The following is a 27,754-nucleotide window of genomic DNA, read 5'->3' as shown; positions in this document are numbered from 1 at the left end:
CAATATAATGGCAGGTTCCAACTACTTTTGGGATTATCCTGCAGTAATTTGCAGTGTTATGTAGCTTGTAGTACGTTATGCATATACTCTAGTGCACAGGTTTCTTTTTTTTGAATGTACCTATTGCTAAGCAGCATGTATGCATTATTAGAATTATATGTAATCAGCTCAGTAAGCAGAATGAATGGCAGCATGGAAATATTGGTATGGTGTTAAGAAATGGACAGGACAAAATGAGATTGCCAGTAACACAATGGCCATGATTATAGCGTCATTGTCCTTTGGGTAGTCACATAACTTCAGTCCAAACACCTATGCAGTGCTTAGAAGAAGACTTGTCCTTTTGATTTTTTTTTACAGTTGAGCACTTTAGCAAAGGTCAAACTTTACGCAACCTCAAAACTTGGATGTTAATACATTGACGGAGAAAATATTGTGGACAGCAGCAACAGTTCATAATTATATTGCAGTTGAAAATGAACTTGCTGTTTTCTGATTGCGGCATCCCAGTGCAAGTAGTTCCATTCAAGAACCATTCAGCATCTGCATGATGTTCTATAACTTGTTACATGATGACTTCCTCAGCATTGAGGGAGAAATGATTCACTCTTGTCAGCTCCAAGTGGACGGAGGCCTGAGTCTGAAATAATTGGGTAGTTTGTCATAGGTCTAAATAAAAGTCCTTCACCCTTCGCAGCATTAACTCTCTTCTTATTGTCCTACAGGGTGTGAGAGAATTTCCTGGTGAGTGATTGCAGACACATCAAATAACTCCCACTTGTACAAAGAGTGATGAGAACTACAGGCAGTCGGAGTTAATGGAACGGGGATCTCCACAGACAGGCCGGAGATCACAAAAAAATAAAAATTGAAAGGACATGAAGATAAAACAAGTAATAAATTGCGAATCCTCAGAAAGTGGTGACCGGGGTAGCTTAACCCATTCAGTGCTGGAGAGGCCTACAACGCCTTGCAAAATAATGCATTGATGTCCACTCCAGCAGTGAAGGAGTTAACGGTTTGCTTCGGTGAGGGTTCAGGTTCTCTTCGGCCTTGTTGCAAACTTGTGTGACTCTTTCTGTGTGTGTACTTTAGGTTTAATAGTTTCTTCCTTCGAGGTGCCCTGATAGAACATGTTGGTCAGCAAGTAATTTTTGAAAGTCAAGTTTAGTTTCCGAAAGAGTCGTTAAGTTGCAGGTATGAGTAATAAAGAGCACAGCATGGGATGGAGTACACACAGAAAATAAAGCGACAGACACACGAATGGAGGAGCAGCTGTTAGTTACCTTCTGGCTCTTCCTAACAGCAAATTATGGTTTTGAAGAGCAGTTAAAACAAATATGCTGAACTCAGTCCTTGTCCAAGTCTTTACCGTTATTGAATGCGTCCTTCCAACACTGTTTAATATTTTGTCAATTCTTCAAAGCAACTGTCAGTGTATGAAAAAAAGTGGATAATGAAAAGTAACTTTCTCTATACTCACATGCTCAAAGTATGACATAAGCAATGAGAGGTGATACTGACTGATCCAAAAATGGTAGTGCTTACCGAAATATTAGGTGTTTAGATAAAATAAATGCAACTTTATTTAAAAGCTGAAACCTGGAATTCTAAAAGTCCAAAAATGACTTTGGGAAGCAATCTCAAATTATAGCTGGCAGCTATTTTCACCTAAGTACTCAACCCAGCCATCATGCTTGAGTACCAATAGTAAGGTATGAGAGGAAGGCTAGTCTATCCTTGGCTTTGTACTCTAAAGTCACTTTTTGCATAAATGAGATTTGGACCCAAGGTGGTTTAGAAGACATAGGAAGCCCATGAAAGGTACTTGATGTTTTCTGCTTTTTAGATTTCTTTAATTGAAGCATGTACTTTAAATTTACCTGGGTTAAGCATTAGATCTTGCATATGAGTTGGCATGAGGATATGTTCACTCATGCTTGTTGTAAAAGAGAACTGCCAAAAAAGTAAACCGTAGGCTCCTCATGGGCAAGGACTGATGTTATTAGACCAGTGTTTGTCGTAAACCGCTGTGGAATGAATACCTCAAGAAGTACTCATCTTATAACAAAAAAACTAAGAAGTGAAGGTTGGGATTTAAACCTTAAATCCTTTTACTTTCTCAGGGTGATTTCTGCAATTAGGATTTTTTTTATTAATATGATGATGATAAAGCCCTATAGGAGACTAAACATACATCTAAACTAAAAATAAGTTTCATTTTCAAAACTAGGAGCATTTTTAGCAAAAGAGACATACAAAGTCTTCCCTTAGTCCGAAGGCAGATATTCCTTTCCTATGTACACTGCACATTGCAGGTGCCATTTATCCCTTTTTTGCCAAGTTGAGAATAGGACCTAGTACCAGGAATGTTGGTCTGACACATCACGAATGGCTCAACAAATGCCAAAGAGTAGTCAAATGGCACCCAGAAGATGCCGCGACGGAGATGGCACCATGTGGAGTCACAGCAAGATTGGCAAGAGTGCAATAATCTAGAATCACTTAGTGCATGCTGACATCCTAATTTCAAATTTTAATCAAGGCACTATTTGATTGGTGTTTATATGTTCTCCCTATTTTTGTGTAGATTTCATCCTTTATACCCAAACCATGCTGGTAATTGAATTGTTTTCTTTCTAAAAGCTTGGCCTAACCTATGGTAGGGACATTAGATTGTGAAGTTCCCTGTGGGGGGTAGTGGTATGATTTTGGACTCTGTAAAGTGCTGCTTTCTGTGTTAAAACTCATTCTCTATATGTATATATGTATAAATACATATTAAATTCTGCACAAATGTTAACTTCTTTTTTAAGCTTCCCCTACAACGGTAGTCTCTTATACTCTGTGCTACTATTCTTATACAGATTGATCGGGTAGTAATCATGTATTCAAGTTTTACCTTTTCCATTCAGTCTGGTCATGCTAAAAACAATTACTTTATGTAAAGGATAAAAGTAAGACTCTACAATAAAGTTTGCTGAAATGATTGCATGACTATGCATGGTTTCAAATCAGTGACATTATAGATGCCAATCGTCATTGCTCACAAAGATTGTTTTTGCATTAGAAGAGCCATGGAGAGTAGGGAAATGTCCCAACAGGGTCATATTTTACTGGTTATAATGTATTAGAACTCTTATTCTTCTGTAACCAGCTCTCCCGAGCCAACATGCCAGTAGTATGCCTCCTGGCACTTCCTAAATGTGTAGTAGAGACAGTCAGAGATAGGTGCACAGCGTAAAATACATCACTTGTCAAGTGGCACTTTACTGAGACAGCTGAAAAATTCCTTAGCGGAATGCAGAAAAGTGAGACCCTTGAGTTACTGGCCATGGTTTGTACCTTGTCTGTCTAATGCACAGCTGAAAGCATACCTTATATCAGACATACAAAGATATATATAGAACTGCTTGTTAGACTTCAGGATCTGGCAGAAGTATTTCAGATTTGAAAACAAGTGTTGAGTGAATATAAGCAACACATGGCCGTGGATTCAACACATACTGCCAGCAATTATGGGAGAGCTGTAAGATAAGTAGCAATGTTGTGTCTTCTTTTCTAATTAACATCATCCATACAACTAAAGAAGGGATAAAATAAACATTTTTTTTTTTGCCTTAGTTAAAGTTAAAGCAAAACTAATGTTAAAGTAGAATTAAACACGTTGGTGGGTGGTGAGCTTCTGCCATAATCAGTATGCACGGCATACTTACCGATTATAGCACATACTACAGGTCCACAGGCTACAGGTCTTGAATCTCTCATCGCTAAAAGCATGGTGAGCACCATCTTGGTCGTTGGTTCCATGCTGGACTTCCATGAAGATGGTGATCCTGTTCATTCATTGGATGATTAACAAAGCCATGTGATCACCATGTCAACACTGACACATAGGGATTGATTTACAAAAGGAAAAAAGCTTATTCACATAGCAAAGTCAATTATCCCATCCCAGGAGCGATCTCACTTCGCCTACTAAATAAGATAAAGTTCTGCAGGCTTCAACCATTTAATCATCTTAAAAAGAAAAAAATCCTGCTTTTGAAATTTTCTTGTGCATAATTGGGTATTCTTAGCAAAGTGAACTTTTACTACATTCACTATGCCCAGTGTTATTATCGCTTGCAAGGTAAAAATTCACCATGGTAAGGGTACAGCTTAAATCCCTTAAGTAAATCACCATTTTTGATGATAATATCTTGTTATTTCCAAGACCATGAAATTACCTAAAATATTACCTACAATGTCCACATGAAAATTTAAACTTAATTTTAACTAAATATCAGCCAAGGCTATATCAGTAACCATTTGCCAAATTATTTAATTCTTTCCTGACCAACAAAGAACATCAAACCATGAAAACCAAAATGGCTCCATTTAGACCAGGTAACCTCATCTTCAATCCTTGAGGGCCACACATAGGCTGTATTTTGGTGATTTTTATTTTTAAACCATTCCTTAATTCATCTACTGCTGTATATTATAACAATATTAAACATCATAGTGTTTATCTATAGGCAATATAAGTACACAACTATTGTTCTTTTTTTATTTTTGAATACAATAAATCAAAAGTCTGCAAAAACACCATGATATTTATTTGTAAATGTTGTAACTCAAGATTCACCCGGATTACAACCCTGACCTACAACTTCCGGTATGTAATTTTCTATGCCTCTAGGCTGGTGGTTCTTCTCTTGTCTTTGGAGGGTCTCTGTTCTGTCTCTACAGCCCTCCTTGGGATTCAAAAGGTGGAACTGAGTCCAAGCCATGGAATATTTTCAAACCTGGCTGAAACCAGGTCAGGCGGTTAATGTGTTTTCCAAGCTGCTTGTTTGGAGACACAAAAACACCGCTCAGCTATTGAAACACTGCTGGCATACAGCAGACACCCTCATAGGAGCCATGTGTGTAGATGGTGATATTATGCGGAAAAAATACACTGATGACAAGATAAGGTGTGTAAAGAACTTGAGAACAAGGAAAGCAAGAATACAGGTGTCAAATTGTAGATTCTTTATGCTTTAGGTTCAGATGTGTGAGATTTTACTGCAGTCTGCATGCATTGCTATATTTTAATTATGAATAAACTTACCTAATTAATATTTAGTTCTGTAGAGTAATGACTATAAAAGAGGTTACTATAGTTTATATATACATATATACACAGTTCCTCTTTACTCCTTTTGTATGTGCATATTCTGTGGCCTCCCTTTACAAACTTCCCATGGACCTATGGTGGCTCCAACAGCAGCCGTACATCTGAGTTTTACTACTACGATTTCGGCAGAATGTGCCAGAATACGCTGTGTCGGCTGCTTGTAGTCCAACAAGAACTGAACTCACTCAAATCAAAAATGTCATGAATTGGCATGTTTTTTAAAAAATGTGTTTATTCTTTCCCTACATGCAGCTTTCATCCAAAGAAATGTTTGCAATACTGTCCTGATGATTCTTGCTCATATATTTCGTCTTTTGGGGTGCCAACTTTCTTCCAGTAGTGCACTTATCTAGCCCCCCTTTCACACAGTGGAGACAACAAGCAGCCAAGGTTATACAGGTAAGGCCTGATTTATTAAAGCTCCGCGAGACTGGAGAAGATAGATTATCATTGGAAAGCCTGGCTTATCCAGCAAACCTGGAATGGATCGGCCCAGGACTGAAAACATATTAGCGTTGGCTGGATTACCCAGGTTATCCCTTGATAGTCTACGCTTACCAATCTTAACCATTCACTGGTGGTTAATCACTGTTATTTAAACTACATGCACCTAGATGATGAGCTTGAAAAGAATGTTTGGTGAATATTAGATTCAAATATATATCATCCAGTTATGCTTTAGATCTGCTTTATAATTGCACAGGTATGTCTTTATAAAAATAAATGTACCAGACAGGGGTATAAAGGGAATGTTATTAAATTTTAATAATAGATTTAATAATTTATTACATATACCATAGTTGTGTATTTTTATCTTAATTACTTGGCTAAGTAAAGGAAAAAGTAAAATGTATTAATGTGAATTTTCCATGAGACACAGACCTTGTGGAGTGAATTTGGAATTTTTTGAGGATTTTACTTACTTATAAGAAGATTTAAAAAAAATACTAGAAACATATTTTGATAAATAATTTATGAAACCTTGATGACTGGAGTTCACATTTTAGGAACTTATATATTTTATGACATTATAAGGAGAAAGAAATATATTATTACACTTCAGAGTGATCACAAGTTGTTTAAATAGTTCCCTAGATTAAACTATAGGCAGAGGAAATCATCCATGAGATGAAGGTTGGAATTAGGCCAATGGTTCTCACAGAATACTATTCATTATATTGGGCTGAATGAGCCGCAATGTCACCGATCAAGGTGTAGTGCTTCTTTTTCATTCTAGGTTTTAGTCGATAAGATATTAGAGTGTATCTCTTGCTCCCATTGGGGTAGAATCCAACTGTTAATAAAAAAGTACAGTTTTACATTGGATTAGTCAATTACATAACAATTAGATACATTTGCCTAATCCAGTCCTATCATTACACATAGTACATATGGTTTTGTATATGTGTGGCTAGCCCTTGCCCAGTCTCCCGACACATATTGACAATGAATCTTAATCAAATTGCACCAATGTGGACTTTAAACTACATTAAGTAAGCTTGAGAGCTATTTGTATTAATAAACTCAAACATTGGCAGGCTTAACAGTGAGAACATTAAAGCTTTCACCATGGTAAATGACAGATCTGTCAAAATTCGAGTCCATCTCTTAATACCTCTGCCTGACTTAGGCGAGTTGCAGAATAATCACCTATTAATGTCAAAGAGACACCTACTATGTACTTATGTGGGACTCTATCTGTATAATATTTGTGCAAGTTGTGACTGTTTGAAGCTTTTTCTTTTCCATTTTCAGAGCCCACACAGTTTTGTGTTTTTGCTAAGCTTTCTGACTTTCATAAGAATGGCTAAATCTTTTCAAGCTCACTTCAATCGTTCATATTTCTTTTATGTAGCCTGTAGGAGCTGGAAAATAGCCTGATGGTTTTCAGATGTCACAATACAAACTTTCTTGCAGAAATGATTCTTCCTAATAGGAAGTAACATCAGGTCTTTTGGATAACGGTCTATAAATAATCAAAAATCATTATTGTTTGGGTTCTTGGTTTAATCAAGATAAGAGATTTTGGTTTTACCTTTGGAGATACACATATCTTTAAAAGGACTTAATCAATATATGTACTGATGGAAACCATTCCATTGGTTGACAGATAAATAGGTTGCTCCTGGGTCTCAGAAACGACTTAAGTGGGTTAGGACTATATACACAAAAATGCCCCAGTGGACATGTTAGCAGGACAAAAGTAAATGTCAGAAAATGTCACATTTACTTTTACTAAACTTCATATGGCTCGTTGTTTTTACAGCCCTTAATGATGGGTTTAGCCTTTCAATTCTAAAATTCATTATATTTTCTGTGGAATTTTTAATGAACACATTTTGACCCTTTTTAATGGCTTTATCTTCTGCAGCATTTTGCATTCTTTTGTGGACTTTTGAATACACACATTGTGACCTACATATCACAACTTCTCTCTCATACTCCATAGATTTACTATAGGTAAACATTTGCCTTTTTGATTGCTAGATATTGCAACGCAGTTATCCCAAACAGTCAGTAGTTCTTACAGCCAAGTCGGATTACATCAGTTATGGTAAACAGGGATCTACCTTCTTCTATGTATATGATGATGGCAATTAAAAAAAACTTTGCTTTTTACTGCATGGTCAAACACAGGTTAATGACTAATAAAAACCAACTTGGTTAGAGCTTCCTGTCTGGATGGTGGGTATCAGATTGAGCAGGAAATGAAGGTGGAATCACCTCTATGACATATGCAGCATTGAAACTCGGACAATAATTTGAATTCTTCCCACTCCAGCTGGCAGGAACTCAGCTATAACTGAATGGCAAAAAGTAGCATGCAACACTGCCTACTGCCATTATTGGACCCAACCAGAAACAAGGTATTGATCAATCCTTTGTATTTTGCCTGAATTATTAAACACAGGAAACTGCAAGACATAACTGTTGATATGAACAAGCCTTTAGTAGTAACATACTGTTACTTTGAAGTACCTGATATTGAGGGGAATAAAAAAATGACTTCAGCCTATAAAGTCTGCTGGTTTAAAAGGGTTTTTCACCATGCAGTAAAATGTTATCCTCCCCAATGGTGACAGTTTTCCTGTGTGTTAGTAAACACAATACTGCCAATAGTATTCTGTGAATATAAATTCAAAAGACAAGACAAGAAGTTGTTTTAGCAATCCCCTGAGCTTTCCATACTGCCAAGAAGGCTTTAACCGCCAGTGATTCCTTCCCGAAAAAAAATCTCTTGAAACTTGTAGATTGTTTTGAAGGATTTACAAGTTTCTCTTCTTCTGATACTGGATAGCAAAAGCACTTAGAAAACTCTTGGCTTTCATGTCATTCCTCTACAGAAGGGGTTGCACAAGATTAGGCTCGAGAGTGCCGCAGGTGCAATGTAATATTTTCATGTTTTACTGTACCGTATATCACATTGTCTTTATATGGACTGTTCCTATACACATATAACATTGCCAACAGCAAATAAAAGTAGGTTTAAAGTTCAGATCTAGGCAAACAGACATATTCATAGATTAAAGAAGATCTAAAGTTTCACTTTTAAAAATGTTTGTTCAGGCAGGTTATTATTGCAGAGAAGAACAGGCGATATCTCTTCTACAATGATCCTTTTTACCTGCCCGATCACTGTGGATACCCCACAATCCCAGCTTTCCTTTCACTTGCCAGTACAGAATGACCTGGTTGGGCCTGATTTAATAAAGCTTTTCAAGGCTGGAAAAGATAAACTTTCATCAGTGAACCTGGGTGATCCAAAACCTTAGCTTTAAATTATCAAGCCCGTTGACTTACATCATCCTGGCCCTGGCAGTCAAGAAGTCCAAAGATTGCAAATAGCTGGCACCTTGCTTGGGCCTACAGACTGGTCCTTACAAAAACAGTGTTTCATATTTAAAAGTGAGTCAGAACATAGCTTTAGATTTAAGGAATACAATAGCAACCAACAGCTTACTGATCGTATAAGATGGCTTATGGATCAACAATTCTGCTCGAAAATCGGTGGTTAGTGATGTGTGATTGCATGATGCATGGATCTACATGGTTTACCTACATCCATTCATCTGATTATGATTATCTTTTACATGAGCCAGTGAGGAGAAGCCATAGCCCTGTGAATACTCTGTGTTATAATTTGGAGATTAAACCAGGATTCCCATTTTCCTCCCAACAGTTGTATAGAGTACTAGAGGGTAAGAGAATACATGTGCTTTTAAGAATGAGGTGGAAAAAGACAAAACTTTTTGGATGGTGCTTACAAGTCTTGACAGGCTTTTATTGCTGTCTTTGTTCCCACTGATGAAAATTTTAAACTCTAAATTCTAAACCTGGAGTCATTTTCATTAGGATGAGAGTGAGGAAAGGTCCAAAATGCAAAACTATCATTAAAATAGGATGAGAGGGAAAAACGTCCAGTTAATAAATTTACTGAAAACTGTTTTAGTGAGCGTATCTATTAGAGAGATTTTGTTGTACTTCCAATTGTGCCTGTAGGATAAGAATTAAAGGAAGGCGGGATAGAAAAAAAAATCAGCCTGAAAAAAGTCCCAACTATTCTTCTAAACAGACTCCAAATTTACTCCTACAGTGGGGCTCTCCCTACACTGCAGGGACTAAATTCTCATTGCTATCTAAAAACCACTAAACTAACGCCATCCCTTGCTCCTCCACTTCTCTCCAACAGATTGCAACTGGGCACCTACAATGTAAAGCTGCTTACGCACGTGCATAAATTGTCGTTGGGGAGGATCTTTCATGATCGTTTCCAATGACAAAGGTGCACGATGCATGAATGAGTGTTGTACATACAGCACCGTTCTGCTCTATGGAGAAGGGAGGGGGAGAATGACTGAGCGGCACCCTGCTGCGCGCTCTTCCCTTACATTACTATCGTCCATCGCCCGTGGATCCGCCCGGACGGTCGTTCAGGCGATGGACGAGCCCTCGAGTAGATTATCGGGTGGGAACCATTGGACGTGTGTACGTAGCTTTAAACATTTGTTTCTACATTTTAATGATGATGTCCAGCCCACAACTACTAAAGCACTTTGGAGAAGAAGTAGACAAAGCATAGAATAAGCAAAAGCCTTTTTTGGTAAACTACCATTGCAATGGGGCCCACCCATGCTCCAAAGGTAGTTTTATAATTAGCCTAGAGTTATATTTAAGTTAAACCTATTTCTTTGCCCTGATTTTTAAATGAAAAACTAATTAACATCACCGAGGTAGAGATAAGAACTGAAAAAATGAGGTTGATTATGTATTTTAAACCACCTTACAAAGGTAAAAATCACAGGATCAGTAAATGCGATGATAGTTTACTTTGCGAAAAAGAACCCAATCCTGCACAAAGAAATCTAAAGACTTTTCATTGCACACAATTTGATAGCAGAACTTCTTCTCATTTACTAAACGAGGTGAAATTCCCCTTGCAATAATTCACTTTGGTAAATGAGCAGCCTAAATTCCTTTAGTAAATCAACCCCATTATCTCAGATTACACCTGTAGTGACTGGAGCACTTTGATTTATCTATGTTGATATATGAAACGGATTTAGTAACAGAAGGGATATAAAAGACAGAAAGAGATTAACAATAATATGTTGACTGTGCTGCAGAACAGGATCAGACCATTTAGTACAATTCTAAGCACAGTAAAAAGTAATTATAGTTTATACCTTTTTTTAAACAATACAAGTTTGCCAAATTGTACTGTAATTTGTACACAAATACCTAAGTAAAACTGTAACAAGATATACGAAGGTTTACACAATGGAGACCCATTTGTTATTGCTTTTTGAAGCCCAGTTGTTTCAGTGCAAATATCATATTTTGATCTGCTAAATTTTCATCCAAAGTCATAAATGTAATTTGTACTCCATGACTGCTACATGCACTTTACATTATACTGTATAAAAATATGTTTTTACTAAGGGCTTGTGTACACAGACATTGCTTTTCTATGTTTGTTGTGTATTTGGAATGCATCAGCAAAATTCCATAGACTTTAATGTAATATAACTTATAGCGAATCAGAAGTTGTGTTTGTGTTGCATTGCGTGTGCTATAGAGATGGGACGTACAAGATGAATAAAACTCAGCCATTTCTTGACAAATGCTGCTGAACGTATGCATCTGTGTACCAATTGAAAATAAAGCTTTTCACTAGAACACCTGTCAGTATAAATCCATAACATGTTTGCATCAAATTATCCATCCAACAACAGCATGACTATATTCTAAGCACAAAAGTCTTAATAAAAACTATAAATTGTGCAGAAACTGACAATCTTCAAAGTTAACATGCAAAATAATGAAAAAATACATACAGTAAATGTCTGCAATTCTTGAATGTTTGCCAATGTTTTATCCTTTTTTTCCACAGTTTATGGTATATTTGCAAGGGGATCAGTAGGAAAAATGCCTCTTACATTGCTGGACAGTGGGAATAAAGCCACCCTTACAAACAGCGAAAACCATAATTGGTGTCAGTGGTAACTAAGTTGAGAGGTCCAACCCTAGCAGCCTCTGGAGGTTGAGAAAGACTACTTTCAAGATTCTACAAGTTTAGGAAAATACCTGCCCAAAATGCATTCAGCTTCTAAGTCCAGTTGTGGAATGAAACACACAACATTTCATAGATTGGATAGGGGGCAGCCTTACCTAAGTTACATTTTATTTAACTAATGTATCTTATCATTGTCACCAAATATTGTGTAATCAAAAGTAACATATTGGGTAAAAGTAAAGTCAACATTATTTAAAAGGGTGGCTATCCCTTTTATATAATGATTTTATTTTTAACTTCTTAATTATTTTTTTTACCAAAGTCCCCTCCCCATCCAACGTTACAGCCACAGCAGTAAAAACTGCAAGGGAAACGTGTGTTCTGGGATTCTTATATCACATATCCAAGGAGGCTGCTTCTTCTGAGATCAGGCAATACGACATCAAGGGCTTTCCTGAAATGTAAAATGAGCACTCCATCTTTTGTAAGTGCCGTGAAATTGGCGATTGTTTTTTTTTACATATAAAGGAAGACACGTTCTCCCGAATTTATGCCTGCACAGTGTGAGACTGGGAGACTTCATAAAGAACTTGGGCGAAAGAATATTGCAAGCCTTGGAGTGAAGTGGGAAGCTGGGACATAGCAAGATTCATTGGGGGTGGTTAGTACATGGATTGAGGGACTTTATCAACTAAAGGTAAAATCATTTTTTTTAAGAAAGTTCAGAACAGAAAGTCCACTTTAATAGACCAGAAGGAAGCAAATATTAGAATCATTACAGTTTCCATATACTTTAACTAACCCTATAATAAAGTAATGCCCTCAACCACACCCAGACTCCCACATCTGGCCACTACCTGGGGCTGTATTGTGACACAAAGCAGTCCTAGGTATTCCTATATAAGAGATTTTTTCCTGAGCTTGTCCCTTTATGTCATGTTATCAATTAATTAAAATCCATGGCAAGAATGTGTTATTGGAAGTAGAATGATGTCTGATTAACATGCAGCAGGACTATTTTCTGAATTCAGAAAACTAAACAAGAGAAAGAAGACATTTTCTACATGTCCTAAATTCCAAAGGACCTTCTAACCTCAGCTTTTCTTAATTCTGAGTATTTTCTGCAAAATGTACAGTTCACCAGAACAAGATAAAGAAAATAAGCAAAGCTCAGGTTGCTGAAAAATATGTCATTTCAAATATTAGATAAATCGAAGACCTTTGAGAAATGTGCTACGCATGACATGCAGAGACAAGCAGGTTATCATGCCATGGCTGTAGAGGGTTGATTGCCCAAGACAACCAGCAAAATGTGACAAAGGGTTGCGACCAAAACAAAGTAAAGGCGCATAAAAAGAAATAGGAAATATGAAGCTGAACTCAGACACGGACTCCTAAACATACATTTATGAGAGATGTTTGCTAGGGTTCCCAGCCAAAACTCAGCCAAATGAATGACACCATTGGGAAGACAGCCGTGTAGTCGGCTGACTGGACAATCAATGAGTAGTAGAAGACCAAGAAGGCTATTCTTCTGCACACACTAAACCTATCAGCATGTTCGTTGTCAGCAAATTTGCCCCTAAGTGCCATCCGGCCCTCCAACAGGCAGAGCTCTGATGTAATGACTGATGGATCTGGGAAAAGATCCAGGTATTTACACTATCTGCATTTTAGGATTGAATAATACACACAGTATTCAGACGTGCCTTTTATATCTGTTCAAGAGTCTAGTTTTAATAAAAAGAAATAGAAAAGGGAAAACAAATGTGTTTGAGGTTAAAAAAAAATATATATATATATACTAAAAGGAGTTAAAGGGAAGTTTTCCCTAATAAAGCAGATGTGGCAAATACAGCAAATCATAAATTGATAAAAAAAATGTGTACACCAAGTTTGCCAGGCTGTCATTCTTAATAAGACATCTGTCTGTCTATGGCCAGCCTAAGGCCAGAAGACTATGTGGGAATTTAAAAATTGCTCAGCAGCTTGAGATTTCCCTATTGTTGGCAATCATCTCACTTCTTTAATGTGCTTCGAATGAGCCATTTGTAAGCAAGGGGTTAATCTCAAGTGACTGAGTAAAAAAAAAAATCCTGTTTAGGCCTAATATAATAATTTATTGCTATATTCATTATAGGCACTGACATGTAGAATTGTTGTATGTACTCTCCATGTAAAGGGCAATGCTGAGAGATTACCTGGCAGCAGGAGACTCAAATGTAATGAATCACAGCTGCATAGATAAATTGTTAGCCCTAAATTAATATACAAGTGCAGGTATGTGTATTAAGGATTTAGTTTTGATTACTTTACCTGAGCTGACTCTTTAGTTTGTCAGTCAGTTAAAACTGACTAAGTTAAAACACACTAAAAGTTTTCACCTGAAATGCACGCTTTTTCACAATACATTTTCTATTTTTCGATTCGTGTACATGTTCGGTAAAAGTTGGGTAAATCTTGGGTGAAAACATTTATAAACATACCTCAATATTTTCTGGTTTCTGAAATTGATATTTCTGTTTTTGGTAAATGCTTGGGAGTTAAAGCACAAGATAAATTAATATTATTCTTTGTGTGGATCTATGGACTTGAGTTATAGGGTCTGTACACATGCTGTGACCATATGAGAGGGGTCCTACGACCGCCAATGGATTTTCTGATGGAAATTTATTGCTTTGAGTTCTAGGGTCTGTAAAAATGCTATGATAATATAAGGGGTCCTACTTTCTCTAGGGTCTGTACAAATGCTATGATAATATAAAGGGGATCCTATTCGCCCCACAGGATTTTTTCTTGGGCTTAAGTTCTAGGATTTGTACACCAGCTGTGGCTACATGAGGTTATCTTACTATCCCTGTTGGATTTTTTCATTGTGATCTTTGGTCTTGAGTTCTAAGATTTGTACAACCTTGGTGACCATATGAGAGAACCTCAATTTCCCAATAGGATTTTTTAATGGAGCTCTATGGACTTGAGTTCCAGGGTTTGCACACCAGCTGTGACTACATGGGGTTATGCTACTCTGCCTGTTGGATTTTTTTATTGAGATCTTTGATCTTGAGTTCTAAGATCTGTACACTTGCTGTGACTATATGAGAGAACCTCAATCTATCCATTGGATTTTTTATGGATATCTATGGACTTGAGTTCTAAGGTCTGTACACCCGCTGTGACCATTTTAGGAGATCCCAATCACCTTGTTGGATTTCTATTTACCTTAAATTATGGAGAATGGAACAGTAAGTTCTGAAACACACATAGGTGGGGGACATCACCCAAAAGTTTTAGACAGATACCAGCTATAGACCAGCTGTTGTAAGGTGGAAGCTACACACTCCACTCACCTAATATTGGGTTGACTTATCCTTCAACCTAAGCATTTCCAAAAAAAAAGCTTTGAAAAGAAAAGATAGGTTCTTTTTAAATAAATTACCACCCATCTTAAAAAAGATAATTTTTTGTTCTTGATGATTTGCCAAGGACAAGATTAATTTAGAAAGCTATAGCGATTCCTACATTGTTTCAGTGTATTACTGTGATTGTGCTTCCCGTGCACCAGATTTAAATACAGGTACGGATAGCACACACTAAACAGCTGAATACAGGCTTTCATACCTACTAATTATTTGATAGGGAGCTAGTTACTGAAGGTGTAGTATTGTTCTAAGCCTGTCAGTCACAGCCTGTCCCCAGGGGACAAGGTGTATTTTTAAGACAAAAACGTGTAGCCAAGGCAATGAAATTGTTTCTGAAAAAAAAGCCTATTCCCTCTTGTGTCTCTGCTGTCATATCTGTGGAAGAAAGATAGTTTGACAAGATCTAATACAGCATCTTTAGAAATAATTCAGGAAGTCATATCTCACTCATCCCTGATAAATAATTAACACAGTGACTTGTTTTTTGCATGCTGCCTCTAAAGCATTCCTTGTCAGGTTTACTCACAAAGAAGGGCATTGGACTTATCGTCCATTCACTAGAAATAGTAAGGTGATTGTGGGCTGGACAGAAATGTGCTCATAAACGGGCCCTCGGGCACTAGTGCTATAGGCATAATCCCAGAAGAGAACTGGAATATATTGCAGATTATTAGTCTTTAATTCTTTTAGGTTTTTAGGTTTTTGTTTTTTTAATCTGTTGATTTTCCCAGTAACACAATTTCAGTATTTGGATGAGAAGACTATCTGTACTTTATCTACAGAGGAGCAGTGTTGTCACCCCAGGATTATGGTTTGGACAGTAGAACACTCCACCTCTCCAGTAGACAAAGGGAAGGTGTTTGAATGAACTCCCACACGTCTGCTAATCAAGATGGACAAAGATCGTGTCTGCGAAGAAGAAAGGAAGGAAGATGGCGGCACCCTGCAATGGAACATGGGTTTAATTCCACTTGATGAAGGGGTGGCAATCTGGAAAAGCAGAGATTCCTAGGCAGATTACCATGGGTACCTTCAACAAATGATGCTGAGCCTCCATGAAAGAATTAGAATCCAATGAAAAAAATAGGATTGGCCAGGGGCAGTCAATCTTGGGCTATGTGGTAATCACTATCCGTTAGCCAGATCTATTGAGTCTAACAATGAAAATCTATTATATTTACCAGGTATGTGCAGGTTATTCCTGGGCTTCCTAATTTAATGAGCCTGGGAGTAGTACTACCATCACTCCCCCTCCCCATCCATAGTAATGGCATAGGCCTGCATGATACAGAATGACTCAAATGACTCTTCACATTGCCTATGGTTACAGGTGGACATTAATATTCCAAGCAGTGAAAAATAGAGAATCAGAAACCCTGCATTGCTGCTGATTAGCAGAAAACGCATAGAGAAGATGCATTGTATACCATTATTATTATAATCATGCTCCAGTATTTGTGCTTCGCCATACATGATGGTTCTCGTTTATTTGCCAATTAAATTGTGATTTTGGATAGTGCAGTTAGTGGCTATTGTCAGTTCCCCATAGCTGGGAATAAGCTTTTCATATTCAGCTACATTTCTTGATCAAAATTGACACATAATGCGTACAGCTCCTTTCAGGCTTTCAATAATAAAGAGGCCTTTTATCTTTTTGCATTTTGCTCCAAATGTACTCTTAAATTTAATGGAAATCAAAGTCTAATTACTCACAATACAGTGCAGGCAAGCCATCTGCTCGGGAAATACATGTGGCTGTGTTAAGTTGTGTTGTCATACAAATTGTTAAATACAGAAGACATATGCCTTGGAGTATTGCTGAGCCTGTGCTATAGGACTTATTGCAGAGTAAACAGCAAAGAAGAATGGAAATGGTAGGACTCTTGTGGCTGTGTATCAAAGATATTGGAATTTGACAAACTGGGTGAATGGACTTCGCGTCATATGGAGGATTCTTTGAGTTTTCCTTTACATCTCTTTCACTGATTTAACATGTATGGATCTCATTGGTCCACAAAATTATCATTTCAATAGACCGGACAAATCTAGTGGAAATCAATCATTTTTCAATACTCTTTGAATCATCTTTAAGATTTTGCAGTGCCGAATCAGAGATGAAAAAATTTAGTTGCAAATTGTAAAGCATTTCAGCAAATGATTGTTTGAATGATTGTTGACCTTGGCATCATTTCAACTCACAGGAAGCAATATTTGTGTCATCTTTGGGCACACACACAGATCAATGAAAGAGCATTCAATCACTTTATAAGCACAATTTAATGGCATTCTGTTGACCTAAAGTGCACCTGTGTCCAGACTATAGACATTTTAATATTTAATTAGAACTCAAGCTAAAACTAACAGGATAAAAAAGAAACAGCTAATTTAATGATAAAATGCCCAAAACATCTTTTGTGGATTCAAATCCGAGATTTCCTCTGCAATAGTTTTCTCTTCCATTGGATGTCCTCATTCTAATGGCGACCATGATTTAACACACTTTCCATGAGCCCGGGCCCCCCTAGACTTTCCCCACTTTACTGTAAAGCTCACAGTAATGACAGTAATATTATACTTCTTCTTCCTCTTACACTTGCTGCTGATACAGGGACTGCAAAAAGCTTTTAAGCCAAATTCAGTAACTTAAATTGCTCGCATTTAACAAATATGTCCTATCTAATGATTAAAACGTTGCATTGTTTGTGTATTTTATATCTGCTTAGATTTCAGTTTAGTTTGAAGTAATTAATTCTCTAAGATTTTAACACAGACTCAGATTCAAATCAGTTTTTAATAACTACTGAGGGGAATGAGGACTTGTTAAATTATAGAGAAAGTTGTTTCTATTAATGAAAAGCCTGAATATTTTAATGAAACATCTGGATATCATAACAATTATTTACTGGTGCAGGATTGATCTAATTTGATTTGTTTATTAATGAAGGAGAAAGACTTCTTATGTCTTATCCTGTCCAGTAATTCATGATGGAGGAAGCTATGGATTTGGGAATTTTTGCAGCCTACTTTACCGATAATCTAGTGCTACGGCATATCATGTGATCATCCCTACTCATCCCCTCTGTTTTATAACCGGCTTCAAAAAATTTCCTTTATTTTGGGATAAAGAAGGGAAAGCTTATAGAGTTTGCACTTCCTGACATGAGAAGCACCCTATAGCACAAAGTATGGAGACAAACGACACAGCCCTGCTACACCTTCCAGGTCACAGACAACAGAAATAATATGTAAAACATGATCAGTGAAATCTAAAATTGTTGTTTTTATCACTACTATTTCTTCTCCACTGGCATTTCAAAATAATATCTGCAATGGGTTGGATGAAAAAATGTGAACTTCAGTACCTAACACGAAGCTAAACCCTTGTATACTCACCTGCCCCCATTCTGTCAAAGAGCACTTCCATCTTCTACCTTCTTTGCTGCAGTCTTTAGCCATTTTGATTGGCTGGGGGAGTTGGGATATGCGGGTTATTCTGGCAATCAACAATAAGCTGTGCATGCTGGAGAAAGCAATCAAGCAGGTAAAAATGATTATTGCAGAAGGAACATCACCTGTAACTCTGCAAAAAAGCTTTGCCTGATGACAGATTTTTTAAGTTGAACTTTTGTTCCACTTTAATAGTAGTTTAAACCCAACTTTTGGTTAAGAGGAACCAAAACTGCTATCACTTGTATGGTCTTCACAGGAAAAGTAAGGGAAATTCTCTCCAACTGAACTCCAACCTACTTTAATGTAAAACCCAAATCATGCAATCTTTATTCATTTTAACATAAAGTTTCCAACTCATATTTTCTGAAATCCGAGGGCGGAGGTAAGGGAAGAACTTTGTCTTGAGGGTAGGTGCCCTCAGGTCAGTAATGTTTTCCCCCAATGCTTCAGTATTCAGACACTGATCACAGTGGGGCTCGGTGACATGATATAGCTTTTCCCTATACCGATCTGTGATCACAGCATCTGACAGAGGGATCATTTTTCTTTGTAGCGCTAAGATGTCATGTGATCGGATGGCAAGAACCATCAAGGGAGCCAATGCTGAAGATAATAAAATGTGTATAAATCAACAGTGTCCTTTGGCCCACCTTTCACTAATAAATGGGGCACAATGGCATTTTGTATGATGTGTTTTCTTTACCTAATTTTTGTAGCACTAAATGGCAAATTAGTTGTTTTCACCCTCCAGGTGAAAAGTTTCTAGTGCTCCCATCATGAGACGATAGAGTCACACATGCTTATCCATCTTTTTTGTTTTATAAGGGACTAATGCCATTGGGACATGCAAAATTTTACTAAGGGGCTCAGTGATTGTTAGCAATGCTCCAGCACTATACTGCAATAATATTTAAATAAATATACAATTTACATGTTTGATGTTTCATATTCAGGTTGTATTTACACACCCTATCTACAGCTGTATCAAGCAGACAAATTGGTAAATCTGGTCTTTTTTCCTAGAAAGGTCATTCATTCTGGCATTCTAACATGGCCGTCTGTCTCGCACTTATGTTGAGGAAACTATCTATCAGGCAGACAGTTGTGTCCTGGGACAACACATTTGGCTGAAATGTTGCAAGAGGCAGATGTGTTTTATTGCTGTCTTCACCTAAGTCACTGATCTGCTCTGCTGGCTTCAGTGAGAAGTTATTGAATGATAAAAGAACAGCACAACAGCTAAAAGTTTTGATGACCGGGTACCAAGATCTGGATTTATGTGGCCAGTTGCACTGCAATTCTAGCACGCCAAACAAAAATGCCATCAAAATTTTAGTTATCTGATAATCAAAAGCATTGAACAAACAAAAATGCCATCAAAATTTTAGTTATCTGATAATCAAAAGCATTGAATGAATTGTTACAGCTGAACTCCGGGATAAAAGTTAATTACACCAATGAAATACATACAGTATAAGAGGGATGATTTACCTGCCAAATGTATTTGTACTGATGGTCACTTCAATGATGAAGATAGCTTTGTCAAATGGCACAATGCCACCAAGCAGAAAAAGAGACCTGATATCTGTCTGCTGCAATTTATTTACTTACAGGTCTCGTAAATCTCCAACTTGTGACTGAACATTAAAAGGAGAAGCAACATACTTATCAGGCCATCTCTACACTGCTCATTCATTCAGCATACCCTTTGCATTGCACAGTTAAATACATTCTTGTGTTGAGCCTTTCTTTCTCTGCTTGAAACATTTGCTATCTACTGGGAAGGTCTTTGTTGGATTACCTAAAGTCTTTGTTGGGGTGTCTACAAATGACCACTACTGTTATTCTAGGTTCTACCAAACAACACAGCGGGATATTTACAATCATCTTACTCCCTCTTTTATCTATGTAATAAAACAGAGTTGGTCAGCTTGTCTATACAGTCATGGTTCCTAGATTAAAATAATTTTAAGGAGGCATCTGGAATACTGGTGAGATCAGATCTAATTCTTCATTTATGATTCCTGCTAAGGCAACTGTCTACTGGACTGTGCTCCAACCAGGGCACACTCAGGGATATGTTCAAAAAGCAAGGATACAAAGAAGGTGCCATAACCAAAGTGAGTCTTACGAGGACATTTTATAAGTCAAAGGGAGCAGCTAGAATGTTTTGAGGGTCAAACACACTACCTTTACCAGGCATTTATCTCATAGTTAGGACTCTAGTTTGGGATATTTTTTTCCTAAAAGATAGTTGGCGTGGGAGACTGTGACATCACCATGTGTAAAGCACTCATTCATTCTAGCATTGCTGGAAATTATCACAAAAGACTGCTTCTAGCTACTTAAGTTTGACATGTGTATATAGCCGTAGTCAGTGATGACTTTGGTTTCAATAGATGACCTCATGGTCTATACCAGTCTTTCAAAACCTTAAAGAAGCCTTAGAAGAATTTTAGGGTCTCAGGGAACACTTACTAAATCAAACTTATTGGGGGGGGGGTAAAATAAAACTCATAAATTGGTGGTCGGTGGAAAGAATGCCCCCTACAATGGTGGCTAGAATACCACATTGAGAGACAACTAAAAACATAACTAGAGTTATGCAGCTGGCTAAAACAAATGGTGTTGGATCTAGAACTTTGTTTTTCAGGCATCAATAAATGAGAGGTTACTCAGCCACAGTTGGTGGAACTCCTAGCAACCTCTGGAGCAACTGTGGTTGAAAATGTCTGGTGTACTGCCTAGAAATGCCATTCAGAATAATATTATAGAAATTATATATAGTATAATAATATAAATAAAGAAGAGGTAAACTCAACGTCTTCTTGGCGGCAGTGGTCAACATCCCCACCAGGTCTTTTCTCTATTTTCAGGCATCTGGATTGGCTAGACCTGGATGGCCTAACACAAGTGCATGGGAGTTCATTCATTCTGATACCAAGGAATACCAAGAATATATACTAAATTTTAGACACATTTTAGATTTTACAGAAGGTTGTGAACAGGCAATAGAGCAACTAATCTATTTAAAATGGAGGAAACAGATAGATTATAAAATGCTAGACTGGTGTTGATTGACTGTTGTCCCTTTCTGGTTTGGATCACCATGTATTGTATAGACCTCTAGCCTACACAAGCACAGTCATTACACCCAGCAGGGGAAAATTTGTTAAAAATATATGAATCGTGCTCTCACAGTTAGTTAAGTTACACTTTATGTGATTTAAGACGTGAGATAAGCAAAGCTTCATCTGTGTATGTTATCTTTTAGATCTACAACTCAGCTAATCATTATTTTGAGAATATCAGTATAAAGAAACAGAGAATTCAGATCTGGCTGAAGTTTCTTCGTTATCATTTTCTAACACCCTTAGAAGTCGTTTTTTTCTCGTTTTGTTTTATTCAGACAAAATGAGTATGGATCCTATTTAGGTGGCAATAATGATGTGCAATTGTCTGTGAAAGCATTTGAAACCTCTGAACATAAAAAGCTTGGTGCAAAGCACCAGGAACGAAAACAAAATGTGAGAGACAATCGAACGCATCTGCTCCTTGCTTCTGTGCTGGGAATGCACATTGACTAAACAACAGGTGTGAACCACCATGTAAAAGGTGTTCTTATTGGGATGTCTATATGAATATGACACAGTTTAGAAGATGTCTTGATGTAACTTCTCATTGTGTTTGCTTTTTAAATGAACTTGAACTACACAATAATGAAAAACAAAGGTTAGATTTTAGATTGTTGATAAAACACTGGAACTAATGGAGCAAGATGACTTTAGAGCCTCAACCTTAACATGGGAAAACCCTTGAAAGAATGTCAGGCCTTCCGAGAACTCCTGCTATACTATATGTACAGCTCACAGTAGTTTAGCATGGCGGTCAATGGGAAGTATGCCACTTATATTGCTGGTCAGTGAAACTAATGCCATCCTTATATATAGCCAAAATCATTATTGGTGTCACCTCAACTGACCTGACAAATTATTCATGACTGAAGGAACAAATAGCAATATCTGTGGAAAGGTCAGGAATTCATGGAGCCCTGGTTGGCAAACTCTGCTTTAGAAGTGCTATCTATTGATCACAAAGCAGAGGAAAATCACTAAACCACGGATTGCCATATTAGTTTGTAGAATTATTAAACCTTTAAAAGTTTGTGTGTGTTTATTTGATATATATATATATATATATTTATATATATGTGTGTGTGTGTGTGTGTGTGTGTGTATTATAGATTTCTGCTGTAAGAAATCCCCCAAGTTTCCTGTTTTCTCAAACAACAATGGCAAGACTCATAATGAAAAGTGAAGGTGTTCCACTGCTAAGCTTTCCTCTGGATGATTTTATTTGTTGATAGCTGAAGCACTGGATGAGATGGTAGATACAGGCTTGAGAGCCATATCCAGGTCTCACAGGACCCTTCTGCAAGGGGAGATGTATGAAATATTAAACACAGGTTTTCATTATAACACAGGCTTCTTTTCACTGTTAAAAAAACAAAAACATACAGGCACAAAAATTGTTTTGCAGGCAGTCATCTGGGATGAAGCACTGTAAAGCACTGTGCTTGCTTGAAAGTTTGAAAAGTGAATACAGCGTGCTCAGATAATATATACTAGCACTCCTATATAATAGGAATGGAAAATTTAAATTTGAGTGTTGTGGAAATTTCTGCAAAAAGAATATTTTATCATAGCATTTGATTACAGTTGAGAGAAGAGAAAAACCATTGCTTAGAGACCTAAAGCAAACTTGCGACTCTTCCCAAGCCCCAGGACTACCCTTTCAGATGAAGCCTTGGCACTGCTCATCACTTGTTAGAACTTTTCACTATTTTCACACCTCAATGACCTGTGGTGTCATGTCACTGCAACTCAAAAAAGCAATGGGTTGCTATACGTTGCATTGTACGTTAGTGCTGAGTTTTCTAAAAGTTGGAATGACTTGTGTCAACAATTTCAAAAGTCAGGGAGCAGCTCCTTGCAGTATTTAGTGTAATTGAAAGGTACATTCAAAGCATTGGTAATAGGGAAGTTAGGGCTCACATAGATGGCATTGCTTTGCCAAGTTTGGTGTGAGTTTGAAATGCACATGAAATGCTTATTAACAGCTTCCCATTTATCTCAGTGGTTTGGATGATTCTGAGACCACGTTCCTTTGGACAAAGCAAGTCTTTATGAGATACAATTGCATTGCAGGCACAGTAGTTCCAGACATGATGCATTGGATGCGTGGATGAGCAAGGAAACACCTTTAACATAACAATCCAGGTAATTGCGACTAACTATTACTAAGTTAGGAGAAGTTAGGAGAACGTTGTTCTGTGGGTGTATGAACATCTATATCCTCATGTAAACCTACAACACAAGGATGCCAATTATCTTCAAAGCAATTTGTACCTGCAATTGTACATTTCTTTCTGAAAAATCAAACCCCATACTTTCTCTAGACATAGGTCAGCAGGGAACACGGTCACTTTGTGTTTAAAATTCAGGTGAACATACTTGTGATGTTAGAAAAGAAAAACATATATAATGATTTACAACTTAAAATACTCTAATTACGACTGAAGAGGATTAAAGAATTTTAAGTGTTTCATCCGTGACTCCTAGCTGCGCGCTTGGCGATAATGATGAGGGCAGACAGAAGGTCGCTCATGGTTTACGGAATAATGAGAAAAGTTAAATCATGAAGAAACAGAAAATATCTTATATTTGTACTCAGCAAAATATTTACCAGAGTTCATTTTAGATAAAATAAATGGATTTATTCCATAAAGTTTGTGCTTTAAGATATAGTCCATGTTCTTTTTCTGTAAATGTTTCCTATAATCATTAACACTTCAAGGGATTGTCATTTCCAGAAACTTAGATACTTTAAACTCGTGTTAAATCACACTTTGTTAAAGTTTCACCAAGATCCCTCCCTAATATCACCACCACTCCCCAATATAAATATATAAAGCAAAGACCAGATAACCAAGAGGCATTGGGTGCTAAAGATAATGGCTACATTCACATACAGTTATCTCTGTTCTGTGCCACCTTACATCTGTGGTCAATGAGCTACTGCCTTGTTGTAACAGAAGTGGCCAGTCTTTAGACAAACCAATGCATGCCAGTACATCAAGCCTGACCAGTACAGAGACCAAAACATTAGTACTAAACAGGCCAAAATGATACAGCTGGAGTCTCTGATATCTTGAGAAGAATGGCCCAACAATGGCGCACTCCACATTTCTTGACAAGCTTACAATTGGTTGCTTAAAACAAAATACACATTTACTTTTGGAACTAATTATAGTCCCTCCTTTAGTAAACTATTCCCTCAGCTGTGTATTCTAATTGTAATTAGCTTGCATAGTACAATATGAGGATGTTCTGCCACTAAATGTGCTGAGAACATGCAAATCCTGGCTGAAAGTTGTGTGAAAACATTTATAAATAGACCTCTTTTGTGTTTGAGACAACACTCTCTCCACATACTGAACAAATGCTAAATATAATCAAAATTAGACATGTATTTTCAAATTACATTTATGTATTCACACTAAAAATGTGATATTTTGACTTAACATATGTAAATCTCCATTTAGGAACATTTCTTTATGTTGAAAAACAAAGCATGAGTTGTTTAAAAGCATGGTGCAACTCAGAAGACAAAATCTTCACCCATGGGCTTCGGTTTACAGAGAGAAACAGTCTCTAGATTATGGCAACTACATAAATGTTCAAGATTTAGATTGTGTCCCCACTTTTAAAGAACATATCACCTTTTAGGGTCATCTCATAAGGAGTCTATTAACTTGCTCCTACATCTTCACTTCCTTGCTGGTTGAAATGATGAACATCCCTCATCAGCAAAGAAAAAGCAACACTTGGCCGAATTTGGACAACATTGGGGAAAAACCATAAGGCATGGCAAGTTTTCTCCCTGCCCCCTAATGATACTCTAACTGGCAAATTGCTTGAGCAACAATACTACTAATGTAACCTAGATGAAGCATCATGATTTTCATGTTCATTGTGTTCTTTGCACCATGTTATTATAAAACCACAACGCAAAAGGTATAAAAAATATATTGATTTACCTTTTAACCTGTTTCTTTCCTTTCCTTTGCTAACAGGCCTTCCGAATTACTTGACATTATCTGTAAAAGAATGATAAGATCAGCACAATATTCCAAGTAGAAATGTATATACATATATACATTAAAATAAAAAAATGCATAGAAAACAGATCACATCCAACAATTATCCAGGTGTTAAAAAATATTACTGTACAGTACTTTTAATTATTTCTTGATTGTTGGGATTTTGGGTGGTGCACCCGATAATTTGAGACCCTCATTCGCTAATGTGGCACTTGTGATTCTTTTAAAGGAGATAATATACCACTCACAGGATCACTATAGATAAAGCACTCACTTGCATTGTATTGATCATTTAATTGTTTAATTTGCTGGCTCCCAAAGTGGGAGTGGCAGTGAGTGAGTAAATTGTCTATTTTGCAAAAAACCTTCTGCTGTTGCTGTTGGGTTGAGGATTTTTCCTAAATTCCTGTATCGTGAAACCACTATCAATGGGTCAAGAAGTTAAAGAGTTTTCTTTTATTTAGGCCTTAAAAGCCATAAAACCCAACAGGGGTCCCAGTACTGTCTAATACTATCTTACAAACTTTAAAAAATAAAAGATATTTTCTGCTGGGCATATACATTAAATGATGAAATGATGTGATATTCAGAGCAAGATTAAAACTGTTGATAGTCTATACAAGCCTCATTTTTTTTAACACGGAGGGATCATTGAAACAACTTTCAGGTCTTCTGAAGGTCCGCAACTTAGTTTATTAGCAGGGTGGTCATTGGTAAGAATTTCTTTTACACTGGTGACTAGTGGGAAGAATGTCACCCTTACAAATAGGCAAAAATATTATTGGTGTCACTTAAACTGATCCAAGAGGCACAGGCTGCTCATTTCTCAAGGAACCTTTAGCAATTTCTTGAGGAACCATAGGGTTCCATGGAACCTGGGTTAAGAAATAGTTTTCTATACAATATAATAGTTCTTCTTGTTTGAGCTATATCAATTTTTTTCTACTGATTCTCAAGAAAATGATCTTCTAATATTTTTATTTTACATTAATTTCCCCTTACAGTATAGCATAATGTCCAAGCTTTGCTATCAGCATGTAAACTGGCAATATATGGCCAAAATTATATCTTATACAAGTCAACCAGGGTTCTGTAGAACTTCTCCAAAAATTGCCAAGGTATCCTTGTGCAAGAGGCGGTGGGAGATCGGTCTCCTGTATGATGGTACACACATGGTTCTGGCACCAACAATACTCATCAGAACCACCGGAATGGAAACATTCATTTATCATGTAAACCCCCATATGTTTTATATATGAAGATGGCAAAACACTGTTGACAGTGTACATAAAACGATGGGGATACACTGATGTAAAATCTATATTCCTAACAGAACACAACTACTGGAATTCATTTGTTAATCTGTATTTATGAAATGCATCTGTAAAAGTGCAATGATCAGAATTTGCGTTGCAAATTGCAATAACGAGGAAAAGTGGGACTTTGATTAATCAGTCTGTAAATTAAATTTTACATACACGTTTAGCATAACGTCGGCATAATTCAGTTTAAGTAAGACAATATGCATTTTTAGAATTTTAATGTAGTAAAATCAGTGTCGTTACAGCGGTGTCAACATTTCTCAGTGTTGGTGAATAATGATTTAAAGGGTCAGGAGGCCTAAAACATATATTTTATATTTTTGACTCCAAGATGAATCACACACTGGTTTCCTATATATCTCCATTTGGGAAGTTTTGATATCTAATTGTCCATCTCCGCCCACCTATTCCCATCAATTGGACTTTTTTGCTCATGATGGATTTTCAATTTAGTCTCTTCTTGTTGTGGCACAAGCACTTGAAGCAGAGCTAGGAATCTTGGTTAGGACATCTTGATGATAGCTAGATCATAAAACGGTCATACACAGTCCAAAAAATTAAGCAATGCCACACATTTCAGGATCCAGTCATCCAGGACTTAACTTAAAAATAAGGTTCTAAGTACCAGTTCATCCTTTAATTACACATAGAAATGTTATGATATTTCAGAAAAAAGTTGTGGTAGGTTCTACATGGGAAAAAGTTTTAGGAGTAAAGCAAATC

General features: G+C 37.0%; 1 protein-coding gene across 4 annotated transcripts in view; it reads right to left on the bottom strand.

Moving 5' to 3' along the window:
• ELFN1 (extracellular leucine rich repeat and fibronectin type III domain containing 1) overlaps window positions 1–27,754 on the bottom strand; it is a 344,736-nt gene that overhangs the window by 212,043 nt on the left and 104,939 nt on the right. For all 4 annotated transcript variants that reach the window (XM_072417760.1, XM_072417762.1, XM_072417763.1 and 1 more), the window contains exon 3: window positions 25,647–25,706. The gene's annotated coding sequence lies outside the window, so the exon portion shown is untranslated. The remainder of the gene's footprint in view (window positions 1–25,646; window positions 25,707–27,754) is intronic.

The sequence above is a fragment of the Pyxicephalus adspersus genome, chromosome 7 (genome assembly GCF_032062135.1).
Source record: "Pyxicephalus adspersus chromosome 7, UCB_Pads_2.0, whole genome shotgun sequence".
Lineage (NCBI taxonomy): Eukaryota > Metazoa > Chordata > Amphibia > Anura > Pyxicephalidae > Pyxicephalus > Pyxicephalus adspersus.
This window is presented reverse-complemented; position numbering and strand designations above follow the sequence as displayed.